The sequence below is a fragment of the Arachis duranensis genome, chromosome 8 (assembly GCF_000817695.3).
Source record: "Arachis duranensis cultivar V14167 chromosome 8, aradu.V14167.gnm2.J7QH, whole genome shotgun sequence".
Lineage (NCBI taxonomy): Eukaryota > Viridiplantae > Streptophyta > Magnoliopsida > Fabales > Fabaceae > Arachis > Arachis duranensis.
The window spans coordinates 37,742,943-37,758,857 of NC_029779.3; positions in this window are offsets into that span (position 1 = coordinate 37,742,943).

The following is a 15,915-nucleotide window of genomic DNA, read 5'->3' on the forward strand; positions in this document are numbered from 1 at the left end:
GGAATTGAATAGAAGAACAATAGTAATTGCATTAATACTCGAGGTACAGCAGAGCTCCACACCTTAATCTATGGTGTGTAGAAACTCCACCGTTGAAAATACATAAGAACAAGGTCTAGGCATGGCCGTGAGGCCAGCCTCCCAATGATAAAAAGATCTAAAGATCAAAAGATTCCAAAGATCAGAAGATGAAAATACAATAGTAAAAGGTCCTATATATAGAAAACTAGTAGCCTAGGGTTTACAGAGATGAGTAAATGACATAAAAATCCACTTCCGGGCCCACTTGGTGTGTGCTTGGGCCTGAGCATTGAAGCATTTTCGTGTAGAGACTCTTCTTGGAGTTAAACGCCAGCTTTGGTGCCAGTTTGTGCGTTTAACTCCCATCCTTGTGCCAGTTCCGGCGTTTAACGCTGGAAATTCTGATGGTGATTTTGAACGCCGGTTTGGACCATCAAATCTTGAGAAAAGTATGGACTATTATATATTGCTGGAAAGCCCAGGATGTCTATTTTCCAACGCCTTTGAGAGCGCACTAATTGGACTTCTGTAGCTCCAGAAAACCCACTTCGAGTGCAGGGAGGTCAGAATCCAACAGCATCTGCAGCCCTCAATTTCAGCCAGAAAATACCTGAAATCACAGAAAAACACACAAACTCATAGTAAAGTCCAGAAAAGTGAATTTTAACTAAAAACTAATAAAAATATACTAAAAACTAACTAGATCATACTAAAAACATACTAAAAACAATGCCAAAAAGCGTACAAATTATCCGCTCATCAAATTACAACAGGCCAATCAGCGCATGGCAGAAGAAGAAAATAAAAAAATGACAAATCAAATAGCCGAGCTTACCAATGCTCGAATAACTAATAATAATGATCACCACAAAACCATCAGATGATGAAGAGGAAAACTCCGATCCAACTCACGTTTCTGAAACATAGCAACCAGAGGAGGATGAACCAGCCAATGAAGAGGACTAATTGGACAACGTAGTTAAACCATTCATGACAAATGTCATGAACTTTGAATTGCCCAAAAACTTTGCATTACCTATGACTCTAACTTTGGCTTGGGGGATCTGAAAAAAAATATTAAAAGATTTTGTTCCATGATTATAGTAAATGGTGCTTCTAAACCTAGTTTACGTCGTTGTCTTTCTACTTTTTTAGATGGTCCTGTATTTGATTGGTTTCTTTTTGCTTGCAGAATGTATTTCATGCTTTCAGGAGCTGGATAAGCAATTCAAAGATCAATTTGCTGCATCTTCCATTTATTTACATGACTCTGATTATTTAAATACAATCAAGTAGGGACAACATGAAAACCTTAGGGAATACGTTACTCGGTTCACAAAAGTAGCAATGAGCATTCCAAATCTCCACACAAAGGTGCACATACATGCTATTAAGAGCAGACTTCACCCAGAAAAGTTCCAAGATGTAATAACCATGGCTAAGCCAAGAACCTTAGCCGAGTTTTGAGAGAAGCTAAAGGTCAAATGGACATTAAAGAGCTCCACCAAGCTCGAAAGTCAAAGAAAAGTCATAAGAACAAGGACGATGATAAAGCTCGGGAGAAAAAAAAACCTTTCCGGTTAATGCCCCGATATGATTCTTGCACACAATTCAATATCAAGAGGGAGGAGATAATTAGCGCACCGGACACTCAGCCAACCACTCTTTTGCCGGACAATTTTCTCGTGACAAGGAGAAAACCACTCATGCTCAACCTGACCAACCCCGAGATAACATTAATTGTATATCTGGGGACTTTGCTAGTGGTGGAATTACGAGCTCTGCTCGTAAGCGCACCTACCGAGCTATACTTTCTATGGAAGGTGCCCTTAGCAATCTTTAACCTCTTTCTAGCTTTCCAGAAATGATGTACAAACCGTCCCACTTCAATACTAATGCAATCAACTTAGATGACCCAGTTGTGATCTATATTCAATTGGGGCATCTAATAGTCTGAAAGGTATTACTGGATCCGAGAAGTAGTACCGATGTCATCTTCTACTCTACCTTTTAGAAAATGAAGTTGAGCATCACGTACTGAAACCATCCACAAGAGACTAAGTAGGATTTTCGGGAGAACGTGTACCCATTTTAGGGTCTGTGTGGTTACAAACTACACTGGGTGAGAATCCTCTAACCAAAACATTAGATACTCAATATCTTATTGTCGATTGTTTCAGCCTTTATAACTTAATACTTGGTCGTCCTTTTTTGAATAAGTTTGGTGCTATTGTATCAACAATTCATCTGTGTGTCAAGTTTCATGTGCAGCACAACCTTGTTGCAAATATTCACAGTGATCACCGAGAAACTCGGCATTGCTACAATATCAGTTTGAAAATTTCTGCCTTAATTTGGGCTACAGGTGTGCAGATTAATGCTATTCACAATTCGCTTGATCTTCCGCCATTAGCTGAGTTGGATCCACGAGTCGAGCTCCAAGACCGACCTACCCCAATGAAGGAATTACAAAAAAATTCTTTACTGATTTAAACTAAGCGTGCTCGAAGAATGTACATCCTTTGTTATCTATTGATGATTTAGTTAATATTTTCTCTTGTTTTGGAACTTTAAGCTTTATGGATGCATATTCTGGTTATAACCAAATCTTGATGCATTTTTTAGATCAAGATAAAACTGTCTTTATAATTGAATATGGTAATTTTTGTTATAAAGTTATGCCTTTCGCCCTTAAGAATGCAGTGGCTACTTACTAACGACTTATGGATAAGGTGTTTGCCAAGCAAATTGGTCGGAACATGGAGGTCTATGTTAATGATATTGTGGCAAAAACCAAGTTCGGCGAGCCTCACATCGATAACCCTACCAAAATTTTTGCTCAAATAAGAAAGTACAACATGCGACTAAACCCTAAAAAATGTGCCTTTGGTATTCAAGGAGGTAAATTTCTCGGCTTCTTGCTTACAAGCTGAGGTATAGAGGCAAACCCTGACAAATGTCGAGCTGTGTTAGAAATGAAGAGTCCTCAAACAATAAAGGAGGTCCAAACATTAATAGGGAGACTTGCTACTTTATCAAGATTTTTACCTTTTTTACCTTCTAAATCCTCTTTCCTTTTTTCAGTCACTAAAAAAAACAATTTTAATTGGGATAATGAATGTGAAAATTCTTTTTCAACTCAAAACCTCTGATTTTACAAAAGGCTGAATATGGGGAGAAACTTTATCTTTATTTATCTATTACTGATTGAGTTGTTGGTTCTGTTCTTGTTACAGAAAAGAATAAGGTCTAAAGGCCTATTTACTTTGTCAGCAAATCATTACAACATGCCAAGTTTCGCTGTCCGAAAATAGAAAAGCTGAACCCAACTTTGGTATTCTTAGCTAGGCCCCTCTGACCTTATTTCCAAAGTCATATTATTAATGTTCGGACTGAGCAACCATTACGATAGGTACTAACTAAACCAGGGTTAGCTAGCCGACTAATAAAGTGGTCTATCGGGCTCTCTAAGTTTGACATTCGATATCAAAACCGAGGATCCATCAAATCAAAATATCTAGCCGACTTTGTCACAGAGTTCACTGCTCCTAATTCCAAAGATCATTGCATATAATGGACCCTTTATATAGATGGTGCTTCAAATCCACAAGGATGTAGAGCTGGAATCTTCCTTGAAGATGGTAATGGAATTGTTTTTGATCACTCTCTACATTTCTCTTTTAAGGCAAGCAACATTAAAGCCGAATATGAGGTACTCATTGCCAGCTTAAGGTTAGCAATAGAACTACACATTTTTGAACTAAAGGTACATTGTGACTCTGTATTAGCAGTATAACAGGTAAACCAGTTACTTCAAGTCAAAAATCAACTTTTGACAAAATATTTAGATATTGTCAAATCCCTCATTTCTTATTTTTCCAAATTCAAAATTCATCATATTTTGAGGAACAAAATCACCGAGCTGACATTTTATCTAAACTAGGAAGTATACAATCATACACCTCGACTATTTTACAATCTACTTTAGTTACTCCAAGCATAACTCTAACTGATGTTTTAAGTATTACTCAAGCTCATGATTGGAGATGACCTTATATCCAGTATCTAAAAGCTGGAAATATTCCATCCGGAGTTGACGATTTGAAAAATTTCCGACGACAAGCTTCTTTCTTTACATTGTTGAATAATATCCTATATAGACGAGGTTATACTCATCCACTCTTAAAATATTTGGATAGGTCGGAAGTTAATCTTGCTTTAACTGAAGCCCATGAAGGCATTTGCGACACACACGTAGAAGCTCGGAACTCATCTTCCAAAATATTTCGTGCTAGTTTTTTTTTTGGCTGAGCTAACAAAAAGATTGATTTGAAAAAGTAAAAACTTGCACAAACTACCAGAAACATGCTCCAATAGTACATGTGCCAGCTGAGCACTTAAATAACTCTGAAGTAAGTTTTCCTTTTTACCAATGGAGAATTGATATTCTCGATCCATTACCTAATGCACCAGGTCAGATCAATTTTTTAGTAGTTGCTATCGATTATTCCTCTAAATGGATTGAGGTACAAGCATTAGCTAAAATCACTTCTCAACAAATGATTTCATTTTTTGGAAACATATTATATGTAGATTTGGTATTCCACACATATTATCACTGACAATGGTCGCCAGTTTGTCGATCATAATTTTATCTCTTTTTCTCATAACTTGAAGATCCATCAACATTTTTCTTCAATTGAACATCCACAAACTAACGGATTAGCTGAAGAAGCAAATAAAGTTGTTTTACATGCTTTGAAAAAGAAATTAGATGATGCTAAAGGACTTTGGGTTGAATTAATCCAAAAAATTTTTTGGGAATACAGCACTACTATACATTTGACCACCACGGAAACTCCCTTTTGGTTGGTTTATGGGTCTGATGCCATGATCCCTTTGGAGATCTCTCGATCATCGTTACGAATTCAACTCACCGACTAACATTTACAATCAGAAGCTCAGCGGTTACATTTGGATTTTATAGAAGAAATTCGAGATATAGCTACTCTTTGCACTGAGCAATGCAACACAACATAGCTTGGCGATACAATAAAAAAGTCCATCCCCGATCCTTTCAAATCAACAATCTAGTACTTAGAAAAATCGAATAGGCCAGACGACCCTCATCTCATGGGAAATTAGCAGCCAAATGGGAGGGTCCATTCCGAGTTGTTGAAGTCCTAGGGAATTGAGCATATCGTATTTCATCTTTAAATGGTACAATTTTACCTAACACTTGGAATATTTCTTCTTTAAAATAATATTATAGCTAAAAGAGAGGGACATGCTTATACTCTTTTTCTACTCATAAGATTTTTTTCTGAAAAAGGACTTTGTTTAAAGAGGTTGTAATGAGACATGCCTACCTGCACTTTTGTAACCAAAAGTCTAATAACATTTTATTATAGTTCTGCAAAATCTGACTTATTTATTGATTATTTCTTTAATAAAAGATCTCTATCAATCTGACCTATAATTACCAAATGCAAATTATGACTCATTTGTCATATGTATTACTATGAATTAATATTTCATCAATCAGATGTTCAATAACATCAAAGCTTTATCTATTAGTAATAACATTTTAATTTGGCAAAAATCCAATCAAAATTGTACAAACCCACCTTACCAATCAAATTAGTAATTATCAATCATTAACAAACTCGACAATAATACTTTTTCTTCACCTATTGAAATGATTTTCTATAAGATTTATCAAAATCATTAAAAAATCTGAGTGATAGAAAATAAAATTTGGTATAGCATAATACCAACTCTTGGCAATCCAACCAAATTTTACAAATTCAATTTACTGACTCATTGGTCATTATCCATTATCACAACTTCGGTGACCATAATTCCTTCATTAACCTAATTAATTCTTCTCAATATATCAAACAGTCAGTGTCATCAAAATATTATCCATCAGCGATAAATTTATACAACCAAAGTCTTATTAGTCCAAAAAGCCAAGACACTTGGCAAATACGAAATTCAAATCATCACAAGATTGATGACTGAAGTTCTACATTCCTTAAACAAAAATAAATGCACAAAAACAAAATTCAAACATAAACTACAAATTATTCTGCTAAATTTTCATCTTCTTTTTCGATAGCTTCATCATCATTCATTAACACTCCTTTATGCACTACTTTACCCGGATCCATTTAAGAAAAAATCATGGTCCGGAGCCAGAAACTTTGCTTGCGTCACCGCATGTTCAAATCCTTTAGCAAAAGCATCTAAAATTTTAGTTTCCCTACCTTTTTCCAAATTCTTTAGTTTCAAAATCACTTCAATCATTTGATTTTTCATGTTAGAAAGATCACTCTCTTCTTCAGCATATCTGAATCTTTCTCATAACTATTCTTAACTAACTTCAGTTCCTCATCTTTTTCCGCAAATTTCTTTCTAAATCATTTATCAAATTCTTCTTCAGTTCCAAATCTTCCTTTAAATTTACCGACTCATCAGTTTTCCCCAACAGCTTTTTATGTTTTTCCTCTTGACTCCGACCAATGCTCGCCAAACGAAATTCGAGCACCTAAGTCAAAATAAATAAAAAGTTATATAATATAACCCATGCTTATCATTCATTATATAAGTACTAAAGTTATACCTAAAGATATTGATCAATAGCAATATCTTCGACCTCGTTAACTAAAGTTACGTCAAAAGCAAATTGAAACAGTTCATCGACAAGAACCATAAAAAAATTTTTTATCCCACACCGAGGATCCATCCCTACCCTTAGCAAAACCATGTAACCTCTCTTGTTTACTCACAAATGCAGTAAGCTCCTCTAGAGGAATTTCTTTTTCCTTCTCCATTAAGTCGTCACATATATCTTCATTGATGAGATCGGTTTTTCTCTTTTTAAAGATGATATTTTTTCTTTTTGGAATTGGTTGGTTAACCTCCCCCTCTCCATCTTCTTTACCAGGGTTCGATGACGAAACCTCTTTTTCAACATTCTTAGTCTTTAAACGAGCTCTCAAGTTCGGAGTTGAGACTCTTGGATATTTTTCACCAACACAAACAAAGAGAAACAATTTCAAAATGGATATATACTTGAATTTTAATACATTTTATCAAATCTTACCAAGGTAGTTCCCCATAGACATTTTGTTCTCTTCCCATGGGAGCGAATCGAAAATAGAAATTCAATTTTCTCTATCAATAACCTCCCCCAAATAACCTATTATACATTTATTTCTAGCATTTATCTCTTCTGAACCCAAGATATGATGCAGTTGTGAACACAAAAAGAAAAGAAACTTCTCACCCATGTATTCATCCATATAAAAAGAAAAAATTTTATCTACCAATTTTACTTTAAAAAATATTTTTTAAAATCTTTGAAAGATAACTTATATAGTTTGAAAACTGCAAAATCAGGAGAGCTATTTAAATTAACCCAAATCCTTTTTCAAACCCCTTTATCTTGAAAAAGGAAAAAGAACAACTCGATTAAGGGTTTTATTTCCAAAAATTCTATTAAAACTTCAAAACACCTCAAAAAGATCAACCATTTGGATGAAGTTGAGAGGGAGTATAGTTCAACTGTTTCAACACATCATATTCATACCCGATAAATGGTAGTTTCACTCGAAATTCTTCCACTACACAACTATGCATGTAAAAGTATTCAACATCACTTTTTCTATGAAAAACACGGTCAGTCCTACGGCATGGTAACAATTCAACCTGAATCCCAGACCTTTCCTTCACTATTTTTAATCCATCTATTTTGCTTACATTATCCTTATCCACGAATAAAAAACCACATATTTTCACATCCTCACTAACCCACTTATACGAACCATCATCATCATCATCTTTCTATATTTCTTTTCCCTTTTCTTAACCATCATTTTCAGAGAGAAAAGATGAAGAAGAAGAAAGTATAATAAACAGAGTGATAGAGACCGAAACTTACCTCTTTTACTTGATCATGTTTTTATCTTTCTTTTTTCCAACACGTTTTGATAAAAGAGAAGTTACCTTTATGAAACCTTTCAGGATTTCAAATAAATACAATGTCAAAATTAATGGAACCTATTCAGTTCTATCTCGAAATCACAACTGTTGCTTCTTTTCAAACCAATAACACTGATTGCATTGGGAAATAGAACAGTGGCTTCTTTCTATTCAATGACAAGACTTTTTTTTCAAAAATTATTTATCTATTTATTTACTTATTTATTTATTTATTTATTTTTTTTGTTTATTTTAATAAAGTATATTGAATTGGGGGCTCTATACCTATAACTAAAAGTGCTAAGTTATAACTCATCATTTAAAACTCAACCTGCTTTATCAAAATATCATCAGGCCAAACTTGGAGGCTATGATATATCTGTTATAACTCGGCTATAAACGTTATAGATTGGTTATCTATAACAAACATCAAAACAAATATCAAAACGCTCTAATATGCTATTATTTCCCATTAAAGTAAATTACTCAGAAACATAACTGTTGATACTTCGTCCCATATATAAAAGGGAGGTAAGAAATTGATTTAAGCATAACTTGAATACAGAGCTTATTATTCACTCACTGACTTGAGCGTCGGAATACGTTTTTGCAGGTGCTCGCCTCTTTGTTCTCTTAGTGTCGAGGTATAACTCATCCTGACGGAAAGCTTGAAGATAATCGTCGAAGGACGAGCTATACCACAGTCAACCCTCACAAAAACATAATATATAGAGTAAATAGTCATTTTTGACCATGAAGGATTCAAACGCTGATATTTCTACCTATGAAAGACAGAAATTAAAGTTATACCAAAAAAAGAGAGACTTTTACAGACAAAATTATCCACATCCTAAAATTTTAAATAAAATGCCCAAACTACCCTCTAATATAACCTAATTCCAACTTCTAATTTTACTCCACACTACCATTCTCTCAATCCTAAATCCTACCACAATTTTCACCCTCAACTACCACTATCACCATCACAATGACTGTCATCAGATTCTTCCCCGATCACTGCTTATTCTCTTACCTGGGTTGCTCTGTTTCGAGCCCATTGAACTACACTACGTACTTCAACAACCTCTCCCCTTTATCCCCAATGAACCTGTTGGCCACAAACTCCTTCGCGGCGAACGGTTGATACCCAAATAACATATCCCCTTTCTTGATCTGAAAAGAGTCATCGTGGCTATTTACTATTATGTCCTCCTTGGCCTTGGCATATTGGTACGACTTGCAGGCTCTATCCTCAGAGCTTCCTACACAATGGATTTCACCAAACTCATTCTCTCAACACCAATCATTGTGATGCCTCCTTCTTCTTTCACTACGCTTCTAACTTCTGCCGCTATTTTCTTGTGGAGCTTCTTACCACCCAAACCTCTGCATATAATCTACCGATGCCATGTGCCACGAATCTACGTCGATGAGTTTGCTGATGTTGAAATCATTGTCATAGGGTTATTAGAGTATTGGCAACGAGAGCAGAGAAAGGTGGCCGGAGATTGTTTCGCTAGCATCTTCGACGCACAGCATGCTAACGGTGGTAGTGGAGTGATCTGGAGACGAAGAAGACATTGCAGTGGTGGTGGTGGCGAATGTGGGTGTAGTAGGAGTAGTAATGGGGGTGTGGTGATGGGTCATTGCATCGGGGGAAGAATCTGATGACGGTGGTGGTGATGGTGATGGCAGCAGTGATAGTGATAATTGAGGATGAAAGTGGTGGTAGGATTTAGGATTGACGGAGTGGTGGTGTGGAGTAAAATTAGAAGTTAGAGTTAGGTTATATTAGAGGATAATTTAGAAATTTTGTTTAATATTTTAGGGTTTGGATAATTTTGTCTGCAAAATTTTATCTTTTAAGGTAAAATTTTAATTTCTATCTTTTATAGATAAAAATATATGTTAATGTTCAAATCTTTTATGGTCACAAATTATTATTTATTCATAATATATATTAATTAAAATCAACGGTTAAGATTATCGGAACATCTTTTCTATATTATAAATAAAATTAATCAAATGCATAACTACGAGTAATGTTATACAATATAGTAAAGGAATTCGGCATAATTTATACCAGTTAAAGAAATAATTAGAAAATCTTTAAATTGATCCCCAATAAATTACTGTTACTGACTGAGAATTTTTTAAAACATATTTTCATCTAATAGATTAATTTCTTTGTCATTATTAGTTTAATTTTAATAAAATTTTTAAGGATAAACTATTAAAATAATATCTTAAAATTCATATCGCTAAACAAATATAATTTCAAAAAATTTAAATGACAAATAAACTCTTAAAATATTTAAAAATATGATAAAAATTAAATATTAAATATAATTAAATNTTTTTCAAGTATTATTACAAAAAATAAAATATTTTCATTCTTAAAATTTGTTCATTTTACACCAAGTGAATATTTTTAATATTTCTTTTGTGAATGATTGAAATATTTTAATTTTTTTTAAGAAACCTAGAAATTGTATTTTGTTTGATTTTCTGTATATGAACTTATATATTATCATTATAAGACAAATTAATTCTCATTGAAAATAACTGAAAGACTAATTTATCTGATGGGAGTAATTTTTAAAGACTTTAAAAAAATAAAAATTTATAATAAAACAAAGTGTCTAATTTAAATTTCTTTAAAAATTAATTTAAGTGTTTATTCTAAATTTAAATATTATATAGTCACTGCTAATTTACTTAAAAAATATTTCACACAATACATCTTTAAATGATTATACATAATACTTTTCACTCAAGAATCCTATCTAGATCTTAAAGTTCTACAAACTCATATTGCCAAAAGTTTTAATTTTAGAGGAGAATTTTTTTAATCCAATTTATGCTTCAAATCATATTAAATTAAACTTTTTTTTTTCTGTTACTTTCCTCTAAATTTGAATTCGCATGCATAATCTAACTAGTGATAAATATAGAGAATAGTGAGAAGAAGACATAAAATGATCCAGATGCATAGATTTTAGGGAACAAATAAATCAAGTGGAATTAAGTAACTGGGTTTAAATGGCACAACGACACTCATAATGTGATAATGTATAAAACAACATTTATCCACTAATTTTAGAAAAACTAGGTAGTAATTGCAATGGTACAATACCAAGTTGTTCAAAATCACTGCAAAAGATGCTCAGACTTCACTCTCATTGTTCTACCTTTGACAGCATTGTGACAAGGACAATTCACATAGACGGATAGACCCCATTAATAAAACAGTACTATTGTTGGTAGTGTTGATCACTTGTAGTAGCAAGAGTGAGCAAGAAAAAAAGTCCTATATGAAACAAATAATGAGGGATATACAAAATTAAAGATTCATAAAATAAGGGTCATTCTAATATGATGATGTTTCGATGATTAATTGATTATGATGTTTTAAAAAATGTTGTTAAAATTAAAATAATATTTTTTATTATTATTTATTAAATAAAATTTTTCAAAAAGTGTTAAAATATAAAAAAATGTAATTTTAATATTAACAACACTTGTATAATCATTATAATCACCATAACATAGTAATATTAAAATCTATCACAGAATAAATGGTTTAAATTTTTCATTTGTTTTTACTTTGAAGATAGACTTCTTTAACATATATATAAAAGCTTGAATTTTAATTTACCTAATTTTATATATGCAATAATTTATTTATTAATGACAGACTTTTAAATAAAAATTAGATCTATATATAACAGATTAATTTTTAGTATATCAGACTAAAAAATATCATAGAAATATATATATATATATATATATATATATATTCATTAAATTTAGAGAATACCGGTTGTTCGGTCTGTCGGTTGTCAGACGAGTCGGTTAAACAGAAGGGATACGGGAGACTGGAGATCCAGACCTAGGTCGCAGTTGAGGAGATGGGCGACTGGAGCTTGCTACGAAGGACGGATAGTAGGGACCTTGCGACCTCCCAGGCTGTAATGGTGAGTAAGGGAGGGGGAGCCACCTGCAAAAAGAACTCCGATGTTCAAGTTAAAATTCGTACAGATGACGATAAATGTAAGTGAATAGTGATGTACTTTGGGAAAGAAAAAGGGTCCTCCCCTTCTATACTCTGTCAGTAAGATAAGTCTTATTGGATAGACCTTTTTTCTAGAAGTTTCCTCTTCTAGTTGTCATGTGACTGACTGCTAAAGAGTAGGAGTCCGGACATTACCCGCAATCCAGGTGTGTGATGTCCACCGGATTGACCACTCGGGTCGGAGCGCCTTGTCGCCTGGCCAGAACACCCTTTCTATTTTAAATTCCATCATTTTCGCATTTCATCATCATCTCCTACGTATGCTTTAATCTCATATACAAAAAAAGTAATGGCAAGTGCATGTGAGTGGGATCTAAGGATTAGTCAGGTACATACTACTATTTAACTATTTATTATCAATTGATCCAAAAAGTATGCCTACTTATAATAGTTTATTATAAGTAGTGATGTGCTTACATACGCTCTTCTTGTTTGGTATACTTTTTAATATTATTTCAGAAAAGTAACACTTAATTATAACTTTTATATTATAGTTTGTTTGGAAATTAACTACTAGCACTTTTTATGCAAGCATCATCACAATGAGCATGTACTATATATATATAAAACAACTTGTTGGTATATATATAAAACAACTTGTTGGTACATATATGTATGTATATAGCTAACTAATTTTGTTTTTCAGATCTGGCGTTATGTTAGTACAGATGATATTCACAAATACTTTCTTGAATTATATATATAGCATGATATTTGCTAAATTGCATTATAATTCATTAAACTCATATTATGAAAAGAAAAAGCATACTATTGTGAAAATTATAACACCATTATTACAGAAACAACACATTACAAATAATAGATTTTTATTAAGTTAATAAAATTTTAATTTTATGTATGTGATCATCATTTCGTTATATGTTTATTAAGGTTCTTAACTAACAATGCAAATTCGAAATAAAAAAAATTCTTTCAAATTATGATTAGCAGCAAGAGATGTCTTTCATTTAAACTTATTTTTCAATTTATAAAACTAATGTTCTTTATTCTTCTATCTTATTTTTAGAAGGAATCATCAAGATATAATTTATTGTAAATTGTTTTTTCTTCTCATCTTTCTTTTGTTTTTAATAAAACTGGAAAATGTTGGGTTATTAAGTCTCATAACTTTATTTTCTTTCCCTTCTTAACAATTAGATTAAAAATTTTTCTACTAAATCCAAAGTTTAATAATCTAATTTTTTTTATTTTCTTTCATTTTATTACTACCAAAAGAATAGATTGTTGTTCCTAAGATAAGCTTTCCTTTCACCACATCAAATGTATATTATTTTTTATTTTGTACATTTATGACAATATTTATAAAGTTTGAATCTAAACTCTCATGTATATTATTCAGGTTATTTTAATCATATGAATTATTATTTTCTCACTTCTTCTTCTTAATTAATTAATTAATTAATTAATAACAATAATTGCTCTTACTCTACAGTCTGTCTACAGACAAATTTGTGAACTGTGATGATGAGAAAGGGAAGGAGGTGGAAGTGTGGTACAAGAGGTACAAAATTTGGCCCTTTGATGATAGATAGGACCCTCTCAGACCATCTCACACATGGTGGCATCCTACCACATACAGTACCACCAACTCATAATTATGACTCATGCTATGATCCACAGTTTTGTACCCATTATGTAGTAAACATAAATATAATAAAATTATAATTATTTATGATAGGAAATTTTAGAATTTGAGTCTTGATGAACAAATTTTTTTTATAATAAGACAAAAATTAAAAAATGTTATGCAAAAATTTAAATAAATCTAACAGGTTCTTATATAAAGTACGTATTGAATAAATTATTATACCCATAAAAATTTTAAATACTGACAAATTTACTCACAAAATAACGAAATTGAAGTTATACCCATAAAAGGTCGGTTATGTGCAATAAAATTATTAAAACCCTAAAAAATCATCCAAAAATTCTAAATTATACTTCTCTCTATCATTATTACCATTATCCTCATTCTTTTTCTGTTGTTGTTAAATTCTATCACTATTATCATTATCTTCATTCTTTTTCTGTGGTCGCTAAATTCTCACTCGCTACCCTCACTAAACCATACCACCACCACCAAATACAATATCAAATTCAAAAGAAGATTTAATAACAACAATAACAAAAATGAAAACAAAAATAGTTTTAAGATCTAACAAAAATTTGAATGCAGAGGAGAACCAAGACAATAAGAGAGGTAGCAGATTTGTTTGGGTTTGAACTGGAAAAATGGAGGTACTACGACAACGACACTGAATTAGAAAATTGCTTTGAGCGTCGCGAGCTTTACTATAATAATCTCAGCTTCTTCCTTTGCTAGTCTTGACGGAGAAAAATTGTCAGTAAAGAATTTCACAAAAAAAATCGCATTGCAAGTATAGTTCTAAACTAACAAATCATCCTCGATCAATGTTTAAATTGTTTGTCACTTAAGCAAACCCAATAAAATTAACCGAAATATTTAAACCTCGGGTCGTCTCTCAAAAAATTGCAGGGAAGTGAATTTTATTATTAGTTATGGGAAAGTATATTTTTGGGATTTTTGAAATAAGGAACAAGAAAATATAGATTGCGAGAAAAATAAACTAATAACTAAGAAAGTTCTTAGCAAGGATTGAGAATTAGAAGTCCTATCCTCGTTATCATCGTCAATTGTGATGGTAAATGTGAATTGCCTTCACTTAGTTAACCTCTAACCAATAGAGGAAGGTCAAGTGCATACAATCAACTTGAGTTCACAAGTCCTAGTCAATTCGTAATGAGAGACTAGCTTTAGTGAAGTTCAAGTTAACCGACTATCATCGTCAATTGTGATGGTAAATGTGAATTGCCTTCACTTAGTTAACCTCTAACCAATAGAGGAAGGTCAAGTGCATACAATCAACTTGAGTTCACAAGTCCTAGTCAATTCGTAATGAGAGACTAGCTTTAGTGAAGTTCAAGTTAACCGACAATCTTCAATCATCAATCAACAAAAGACTTTTGATAACTCAAGAGTCTCTAAATAATCAATCCAAGTCAAAAACATAAAAATCTAAATTAAAATCCACCCAAGCATTTTATCAAACACTTGTAAGGTACAAAATAAAAGTATAGAAAAGTAATAAGAGAATATAAAATCTAAGGCCAACAACTGTAAGGAATCAATAACAACAAATGAAGAAAGAAACAATAAACATAAAATACCTCAAATTACATTAAAAGAAAATTGAATCTAACATGAAGAGTTCGTAAACTAAATTGGGAAAATAAAGAAATCAACAAGAGAAGATAAACTAAGATGTTAGAATAATAGAATGTAGAAGAGAAACTAAATTAAAGAAAGATGGAAATCTGAATTGGAGAATAAATAAAACTAAAAATCCTAAAACCTAGAGAGAGGAGAGAGCTTCTCTCTAGAAACCTACATCTAAAACATAAAGTGTGAATGAATGAAAAGTGATTGATTCCTTTTTTCTAGCTTTACTCTGCAGTCTCTAATCTATATTTTTGGGCCTGAAACTGGGTTAAAAGTAGCCCAGAAATCGCCCCCAACATTTTCTGTTGATTGCAGCACATAATGCTCATCACGCGTACGCGTCGTTGAACCTTGCACCTGGCCATGCATAGGCATCAGCCACGCGCGTGCACATCGTATGTTAATGCACCAGTCATGCGTACGCGTACGCATCAAGGCCAGCTTCTCAAAACTTCAATTTCTTGTGTTCCTTCCACTTTTGCATGCTTCCTTTCCATCCTCTAAGTCATTCTTGCGCTAGGAAACCTGAAATCACTTAACGCACGTATCACGGCATCGATGGTAATAAAAA